Source organism: Dermacentor albipictus, chromosome 6, assembly GCF_038994185.2.
Source record: "Dermacentor albipictus isolate Rhodes 1998 colony chromosome 6, USDA_Dalb.pri_finalv2, whole genome shotgun sequence".
In the NCBI taxonomy this organism is placed as follows: Eukaryota; Metazoa; Arthropoda; class Arachnida; order Ixodida; family Ixodidae; genus Dermacentor; species Dermacentor albipictus.
Genome location: NC_091826.1, coordinates 53,233,432 through 53,243,959, shown reverse-complemented (window position 1 = coordinate 53,243,959; position 10,528 = coordinate 53,233,432).

Below are 10,528 nucleotides of genomic sequence, written 5' to 3'. Positions count from 1 at the left end.
TAGTAATAGCCACAGATGCTTCTGTCAGTGGACAGAAGGCAGGAGAAGGCACGTTTTTGCCATCATTAAACTGGTCTTTCTCTCTTCGACTGCCCGACTTTACACCAATATTTCAAGCAGAGTTATTGGCTATCATTCTAGCTCTACGAAAACTTTTCCCATCTGTGTATTCAGCCGTAATCATAACCCGTTTGTCCTGCTCTAACAGTGCCAAAATCATTACCCATTCTCCGAAAAGTTTATTAATCTATCCCGCAACATTTATGCCTCACATATTTGGTATGGGTACCACGACACATGGGACTCACCTTAAATGAGTCAGTAGATGCACTTGTGGCAGCATCTTTAGAGGCCCTGTACTGGGGATCCCGGAACCTTCGGCATACATCACGGCTGCAAGATTTAGAACATTTTGTGCTCAAGAAGTACACGATAAATTATGTGTATTAAATAATACCGATTTCCAGCACCTTACATTCTCTTAGCTGGCACAGCGGGTGGCGTTCAACAAGAAAATTTGAAGTTTCATTCACGAGAATGCGTTGTCGAATAGCAATGCTTAATTTTTATTCCCACAGGTCTGGTTTGGCAAGTTTCCCTCATTGTTTTTATCGCAACCAACCTGAAACTCTGGAACGTTTCCTTATAGAGTGTCACAGGTTCGACGCGCACAGAAGACGACTTCTGGAAGGTCCCCTTCGCCAACTATGATTGGGCACTACTCTCCCTTTGATACGGTCCCTTGGGGCGCGGGCACTAAGACACTGCAATATGAATGTATTTGATGCCATATTTTATTTTGTAAGTGAAACAAAGAGACTGCCGTGTTAACTAACTTGTTTTACTTTACGCAGGCTGGACAGTGCGGTCGATGAAACGATCCGGTTGCTGAAACGTATCACAAACAGACACTGTGGAATGAAAGAAAGCAATAAGATCCGCCTGGTACAGGTGTCCGTAACCAGTACCATTAAGTACGTCGCCTCCTACCCCAAGTGGCAGGTGGCCGAACGAACGAAACTAGAAAGCCTCATCCGCAAGGCGTACAAACGTGCCATCGGAAAGCCGATCAATACCAGCACGGATAAGTTTCACAAACTGGGTTTACACAATACCCTAGACGAGATAACAGAAGCGCACAACGTCGCGCATGTACGAGCGTTTGGCAAAAACCAGAACCAGAACCAGATACGTGAACCGATCCCAAAATAGTGCAAAGTTGAGCCGACCCGCCGCGCAGGTGCAGCAGGCGCTGAGCACTCCCTCTCCATACGTGGGCCGATCCCGACGATAGTGCAATTCCGGGCCGACCCACGGGGGAGGTGCCATTCGCCATTAATTCGCCCACACACACAGCTTCACTGGTCATACTTGATCGCTGAGTGGAAAGACACTGAATTTTTTAATGTCCATTTCAGAGCTGACACATTCGTTTCTGATAGAATAATTGGAGGTTGAAGCGAATGTTGGTGTTGATGGGAACTGACAGGCTTGGTGAACTCTGTGTCAAAACCGTCGCCCGCGCTGTCGATGAAGGAGCTTGAATTTTTGTGAAGGCCCTTCGTTCTCTGTTGATGTGGAAGACGCTTTTATCTAAGTTATCAGCCAGAAAATGCACATTGTTCCAGGACAAATACCTTAGACTTGTTGTTCTTCCCGACTATCAACGAAAATGCACGGTGCCGGAGCCCTGCAACATCTAGCGCTCTATCCGTGCCTTCTTCGAGGACTTTGCCACGCGTGTCGACGTCAACGAAAAGGAAATTCCTGATTGTGTTCGAGAACGACTAACGCAAATCGATTCGATGGATGTGTTTATGCGGCTTGCCGGCGACGTCAGGGACCGGGTCGAGCGCCACTCACGGTACGTCGATAGCAGCTAGTCGACCGAAACGCTCGCTACTGGAGTGTCGCGAGCGGTACCTCACGTTCGACCATGAAACCATGAAACTGTCACAGAGCGTGCAAATATGTTGAGCAAGAATTAGTGTGTTCCAAGTGCACACGAATAGAAACCAAGCTACTCGTGGATGGTTGGCCGATGTGACTTGCAGTTCACTTTATTCTGCAACGTTTGCCCGCACACAGAACGTGTTCCACGAAACTGAATCCTAAAAGCAGAGAAGAAACACTGAAAATAAATAAATTTCGTCTTGACGCCAGCTTTTGCATCTTTCTTTTTTTTCTGGTTTGGTTCGGTTTGGTTTGGTGCCTATCGATATGGCTAATCCCACTACGGGGTTTTGGCCATGAAAAAATAAACATAAGACATGAGACTACCAACGTCATTCTAAACATAATTCTAATTGTACAGCGAGAATTCGTGCTCGAAGCAGATACCAGAACGCCCAGTAAGCTGCATCGTGCCGCCTTGCATGGCAAGGACCACATGCCCTGAAATTCGCTTTTTTATTTCCACGACGCCATCGAAACGATCAGTGAACCCTCGCGCCACGTACTGCAGACGGTGTCTTATCTCGTGGCGCGCAGTCCAGAGGCAACACACATTGAAGCAGCGATGCGCGCACACAGAGGTGTTTTGGCTGTTCACACTTGATGGCGACAGCTTCCGTTGCCACAGGTTCTAGGAAAGGCAGCCGCTTTAATTGATATGCTTACATGGACATGGCCAAAGAGCACCATAAAAGTAGTGATAGACTGTATAGACTGTATTACAACTGTGGCAGCCAGTACACGCAACTTAACGCGATCCTATCAAATTATTGTATTTGATAGGATTTTATTGTATTTGTAAAAATTAATGTATTTCTATCTTCTAGATAATACAGACTAATAAAAAAAACATTCGATACACCAGAAGATAGAAATACATTAATTTTTACAAATACAATAAAATCCTATCAAATTATTGTATTTGATAGGATTTTATTGTATTTGTAAAAATTAATGTATTTTTATCTTCTGGTGTATCGAATGTTTTTTTTTATTAGTCTGTATTATCTACTCTCTGTATCAGAGCGACTTGTATTAGTTTTGTTAGTAACCCTTACACACATACTTCCATTTTTCTGATGTATCAATTATGTTTTTTCTCTTAGTCTTTAAATTATTTTCGGTCTTGTTATTGTGCATTTATGTCATCATTTTATTCTGAGTGTCTAACAATGTTGCAATTTTGATGCAACCACCATGTATGCCTTGTAATGGACCATCAGCCTAGTCAAGCTGTTTTCCAACAGCTTTTAGCCTATGGTATCCACCAGAACAGTTGTAATTCTGTAAATAAAAATTGAATTGAATTGAATTGATCTTAGCGGTGGTCTGGAACTTCAGATTCAGAGAGGGGCCAGGTTGAGAGGTGAGTCGATTGACGTAACGTGTTAAGAAAGATGTTTAACGACATCGTTGCGGAGCGGTCAGCTCTACAAGCTTGCTGACGGAGAGCGGCACACACTCTAGCTTGTGCTGAAGTCTGCTAGGGGCTGAAGTAAGGCGGGGCCGTCTTTTGTAGAATATTTCGAATGGCCTCGCTCAGGAGAAGGAGAGAGCGAGTGCTCTCAACGCTCTGCGGCCTCTGCTTGATCGGTACACAAAAGCCAGCTTAACGGATTTTCCCATCGTCTTTAGTCCGACAGAGGGATTCATCTATCCACACATGCGCATTGTAGCCGTAAGCCTGGTATTAGAAGTTCTGAATCACAAATCAATGATCCAACGCTTCTTTGAAGACGCTTTCATGGTCGTTTGATTTGGAAGGATTACCACACTGTGCTATTGCGGCTGTCTCATTATAGAGCCCGCTTGAAACAAACTTCTATACCTCCGACATCTGCGTTCTCCTTTTTAACTAACTTTTCGCAGAAGATTTCTACACTTGTGTCATAACGCTTTCTACCGTTTATTGTATTCTAGGTTATTTCCTGTACAAACAAGTGGAAAGAGAACCGTCTTTGTCAGCTTACCGTCATAAACATCAATTTCATAACAGAAAACAGAAAGAGGTTGCTTTTCTTTTGATGAACCTACAGTTGGATGTAGCGCACCGTCGTGTGTGTGTGTGTGTGTGTGTGTGTGTGTGTGTGTGTGTGTGTGTGTGTGTGTGTGTGCTTGTTTTTTCACCATAGGGCTGATTAACATGCACCAACAAACACTACATTTTTCTCACTATTAGATCGAGCTTTCATCAGAAATGTACTATAACCTCATCCCCAAGTTAGAAATGCATCAAATAAGAATTCATCCGTCCCATTGTTTAGCGTTCATTTGGTTTCTTTGTGCACTGCACAGGGATTGCCGAGGGTCATGTCATGACCAAGCCTGTCGCTGTGCCGAGTTGCAGGATCCATGCCGAGTTCCAGCCATGGGTCCTCGAACGGGTGGTTTACAGCAACCCCCCCTGCACCCCTTCAGAGCGAGCCAGACTCGACGGACAGGGACGCCAGTGCAACAGTCGTCACCCTCGTAGACCACGACGACACGTCGACCGTCGGACCCCAGCATCCTGGCGATGCTTGCTTGGTGGAAATTCATTCGGAAGAATGCGGACACCATGTACGAAACGTCAGTGGCCGACACCTACGGAGCGACCCACAGCTCGCCCCTATGTAGCGGAGAGGCCCCGACGATGTCCTCTTCGCGCCTTATTTCTTCCACATGCCAAACTGATGGGCGCTTACCCGAAGAGGCAGCGTCGGCGCTCGAAGCGATTACGGCCTCTCCGCAAGATGTCCAGCAGCGACCGTCAGTGGCTGTTGGGACTGGCGTTGATACCTGCACGCAATACGGCAGCCTAAAGCTCAACAAAAATTGGATAGCGTGGACCGGGGCCCGTGGTTACGTTCTCGAGTAGTAAACGAGTACGAAGCACGAAACGATCGTCACGTTGTTGTTCATACATGAAATATTGACCTGAAAGCATAAACCAATAGCCGCGAACCCGAGTTAGCCTCGACGGTTTCAGTTCGCATGAATTAATGACGTGTACAGTATCCAGGGATCGTAGTTCTGGCTGGTTCTTTCGATTGTGCGCTGTAACTAAAAAGCATTGATGACGTTTTGAAAAGGCTAAATATAGAGGAAAATACATCGTTGCATATCGCTAAGGCCTGAGAAGGAGGACGGGTTATGTACCATGGTGGAAGGAGACGCTAAATCTAGTGTGTCAGGCTAGTGAAATGTTATTTATAGTTTGATGGCCACAAAAAAAATTTGAACACTGATGCTTCAGAAACGAACGATACATGCTCAAAGTGAGTTCTGTGCCCACGCAAATTTTTCAAGTTGTTTTCATTGCGTAACACAGCCTGTGTGACTTCTAAATGAAATGAACGCTGCGCTGAACCGAGCTTCTTAGCTTGTATAATATCATGCTTGCTGTTCACCAGAATGGTATCGGAGACAAGCTGTTTATGGCTAGGATTCCATGGATTTTTTGCGTACGTCAATAAATTTGCACGTGCAAAAACTAAGATTCAAATTTTGATGAAAGATCGCTTAATTCTCTGCAGAGCTCACACGTCTCATCACTTGGATATATAGTTTCAGTAGATTAGTTGGCAGTCGGCACATTTTCAAGATCACTGGAACTTCTGGCAGATAATTATTCTTTGCTTACTTACGTGGATATGAGTCATTAATTATGTTACGTGACGTCAAGTTTCTCCCTGGGTAGGCATAGAAACGCTCACGCATTTAATAACAGATCTGATAAGAAAACGTGTGCGCGTACCAATCGTCACGATGAACACCGACCAGGACAATAAATGTGTCCGTACCTTTGTTCAAAATTCTCTGCCGCCTCTTTGTCATGTGCTTAACAGTGGCCGTATTCTCAAATCATTAGTTTCGGTGATACTATCGCCTTGGTCACGCCTTCGCCATCGGCGTGCGCTGACTGGCAATTTTAGCAAAATTGAATCAGCTGATTGGCTGGTTGAGCACAACGTCATCCGATTTTGTTCAACCAGCCAATCAGCGGCCGCCTGACGACGACACTATCGCCGAGGTGACAGTATCGCCGAAGTGGGTCGTTTCACAATAAGGTCCGCTGCTCATCCACCTACCCAAGTGGAATGGCTCATGATATTTTTATATGCCTCATTGCAATGAAAAAAAAAAAATTCTTAAGCGGCAGCTTTCACTCGGGGACTCTTACGTATACAAGGAAGCTGAAAAATGTTTTTGCTCGCCAACTACGGCACCAATTTTGATGAGGTTTCTGGCCTACAAAATAAAAGTTTAGTTCTAGAAACTGTAGTAGGTGAATTTTTTTAGTGATAGCCCTTATTTTTTTAGGTTATTAGAGCTTGAAAAGCATTTCGACCTTAAAGTCGTGTCTACAACTCCCGCTCAACAATGAGAAAACAATGTCACAGTTCCGCAAACTACGCTAAACAATACACACGAAGGAGGAAAAATTATACTGTACATCACTCTTTAATGTATCAATTATTTAGGAGAATAACTTTTGCAAAACCCTCGTGAACATTGTACGAGCACCACGTGAGCTCAAATTATATCACACTTGTTTGGCAGAGAGTTTCCAAAATTCGAGGTCCTCAATCATACTTCTGGTCTAGAGTTAACAGATGTTGCCTTTTTCTGTCACAGGCTATATATTTTGTTAAAAATGGTTCTTTCGGTACTCAGATTAAAGCGCTCGTGCATTTTACATCTGTTTAAACTGGGAGACCACCGATGTCCTCGATCTAAAGCTTCCTCTTAAGATAACATGCAGAATAGCGCCAATAGAATACTGCTTTGAGATCGTCAATAGGCGCTTCTTGGCGGTTCTACGTTGAGTTACGATGCAATGCTCTGCACTACGCTCCGTCGAAGCTATATTGTGATTTGTATAATGCGGTTTTTCATGCCGGCATTGTTACTGTAATGAGAGCATATCGCCTAATAACATCTTCTCGATTATATTTCGTTGAAGCCCGTCCATCTAAGGAATACGAGTGTAAAAATATAGACCTAATAGCCTTTATGTACGTAAGTGATGGCGGTGATTAATGGGGCTTAATGGCACAAAAGGCGCGGGAGACCAACGAACGCAGCATAATGGTGGGATATATGCCACGCAGTGTTCAATTTCAAGTAGTATATGCAACGCTGCTGTAAAGTGGCCTCAAAGCATTCGCTATAAAATGCATGAAATATACCTTTAACTAAATATACGACAGTGATGTATGGAACGTACACTGACATGTTTGTCCAAAATAAAAGACATGCTATGGAGAGGAGGTATAACAAAAATATGTGACTATCAGAAGCACTACTGCCTCATCAATGTCTGTCTAGAGTAAAGGTCTGGTGGTGTGCCCTGTACCGAAGGCAACCACAGCAACAGGGGATTGTCATGAGAGCGCGCGCTATAAACTCTTGGGGCAACTAACGTGTAGCAAGCAGACTTCAATGAAAAAAACTAATACCCCTGTCACACGGGAAGATTTAATGTCATGCGAATTGAATGGCATTCGCATAGAATTCCAATATTCGGGATCAACCCGGGAAAATTTATTGTCGTTCGAATGGAATGACATTTGCCATCGAATGAGTTAGGGGAACTCATTCGCATTCGATTTCGAACCTGATGTTCACTCTTGACCCCAGATAGACAACAGAGACACGCAACGCGAAAAAACAATGCCTGCATCAGCAAAGTCAGAAGATATTTGTTTTAGACTTATAAAAAGGAATATTTAATTTTGCCGCGATGATATTTTCACCACGGGCGGTGCTCAAGCGCTATTACGCTTTGCATCAGGCGTCTGTTGCAGCGGTCGGGCATATTGGATGTGTTGATTGAAGTGCTTTTAGTTGTGAATAATTGGTGTCAAAATAATTATTTCCGTATTAAATGTACTCGCAAAAGTTCTTAAACGCGTTTAATAGGCACAAAATTTCTTCGGATTTCCCAATTTTTTTTCCAGATAGTCATTGTTATCATTTGCGAATGCCATTATATTTTACTGTGTAGTTCCGCAAGAGACCGAATGACATTCGATGCATCGAATGTCATTCGATGACAGGGGTGTGACAGGGGTATATGACTGTTCTTGTGTTGAACAGTGCTTCGTTACGAAGAAGCATTGCTGGATGAATAGGGAAAGGTTGTTTGTAAGCTAGAAGGAAGTATTCTTTTTCAGCGTCTCTTTCTTGACGTACCATTAGGACATGAATGACGCTCAACTTGTGACTACATTTCCAACAGTTGGGAGGTTCATCGACGGTCAACAACTACTTGTGGGGGCCCTATGTGTGCCCTATACTCAGGCAAGTGAATAGCACATCGGCTTTCCGGGATTTTGCTTCGATGTCCAAATTCCTAGCTTATTCGACTTTCAGCGTGGCAGAGGTGTAGCCGAGAACTTATAAGTTTTCTCCGCAGGAAAGGTATCAAATGTATTGCCGCGACACCTACGGGAGCGTTGCGACTTCTTGCTGCTGTAAATGTAGATAGTTCGTCGGCAAGCATATTGCCCTAAATGCTTCGGGGGCCAGGATCTCGGCACATCAAGAAACGTTGTTCAGCTACAAAGCTAGGGAACAAATGAGACAAACGCTCTATTACTACATGATTTCTGGGCTTTCGCAGAGGCATAAGAATCTTAGATACGCCAATTGAGTCTGTATGTACAATTGCCTTTACAAAATTTATTTTTATGCGACAATAACGCATAGGCCTGAGCCGTAAAGATGCTGGTTAGTGGGTAAAAGACGTCCGATTCCAGAACTGATGGTCCAACTGCGGTGTAGGACATGCCCGCGTGGGACGTTGATGCATCTGTGTAGAATTCCGCGCATGAGTACATAGCTTGAAGTTGTAGACAGTGTATTCGAATGTGTTCTTGTGGAACGTGCTTGGAGACTTCCACAAATGTCGTATCACATTTTACGATCTGACACTACCATGGCTGTAACGCCTTTTCCGGGGTCTTCTGATGGAGTTCTGGAAACGGGACAGATATTTCTTCACTAATTCACCTAACACGCGACGAGAAGTGTTCTCTGAATGTGGGGCGATAGTAAACAGCGTAGTATACGTCATGTCATTAACAGTTACGAAGCAAAGGTGTTCGGGGTTCGAATGCACTTTCAGGAAATACGTAAAACCAGAATATTATCTCGGAAGTTGAAGTGACCACTCATTGGATTCCGCGCACAAACTTGGTACAGGACCTGTCCTGAAGGCTCGTGTGGCCAGGGGAATACCTAAATGATAAACAGCGTCCTGTATCTTCAGCGTGCTCGGTGGGGAGAGTGATACATCATCATCATCACCATCATCATCATTGTCATCGTCATCGTCGTCATTATCATCATCAGCAGTAGCAGCCTGGTTACGCCCACTGCAGTGCAAAGGTCTCTCCCATACTTCTCCAATTACCCGGTCACGTATCATGTACCACGGACATGTTGCGTGATACACTACAGTGCCACAATCCAGACGGAGTTGGCTGTATGGCGCTCTTGTACGGGTTTATCAGATATCTTATGTCACTACCCAGTGTTGTGCGCGAAGGAACTTTGAGAATATTTATAGTTTTTCGACAGTGATTTTTAATATTGTTGCGGGAAGAAAGCAGGCCCACGAGTGTAAAATAACTTATATTTACAAATGATGGATATGGCGTTCAGGCAACCGCCAGACTTCGTCTTTCTCTAGTCCAACTCAACGTCTTCCTTCACTTCACCGTAACATCACCCTCCCGGTGGGGGAGCTCCGTCCCGGTGCAAGTTAAACAGCCTCACTTATTGGGGGGACATAGGGCTTGAGCCTGGTGACGTGAACAACATCACTGGTTAAGTTGGGAGGCACGGAAGGCTGACCGAGTGGGGCGATCTCGTAGGTCACGTCGGACAGTTGGCGTAAGATCTGGTACGGACCAGAAAAACGGGACAGTAATTTTTCCGACAAGCCGACACGACGTGAAGGCGTCCAGAGAAGGACAAGGGAACCAGGTGAAAAATGGTGGTCTCGGTGCCGAAGGTCGTAGCGTCGCTTTTGAGAAGCTTGCGAGACTGTGAGGCGATGACGGGCGACATCTCGGGCCTGGGCGGCTAAGTCAATAGCCTCGCGAGCGTAAGCAGTGCTGGGTGACTGTACTGCGGAAGGTAGCAACGTGTCAAAAGGCAAGGTGGGGTCGCGGCCGTACAAAAGGAAAAATGGTGAAAATCCGGCAGTGTCGTGACGGGACGAGTTGTATGCGAAAGTGACGTATGGTAAAGCGACGTCCCAGTCGCGGTGATCGTTGGAGACGTACATGGCGAGCATTTCAGTGAGTGTGCGGTTGAGTCGCTCGGCGAGGCCGTTCGTTTGAGGGTGGTACGCGGTAGCAATCCGATGTTCTGTAGAACAGGAGCGGAGCAGATCATCAACGACCTTCGATAGAAAGTAGCGGCCGCGATCCGTCAGCAACTGGCGAGGGGCGCCGTGGTGCAGGATGACGTCTTTTAGTAAGAAGTCGGCGACATCTGTAGCGCAGCTGGTTGGCAGGGCTCGTGCGATGGCATATCTAGTGGCATAATCGGTTGCTACAGCAATCCATTTGTTTCCTTTGAT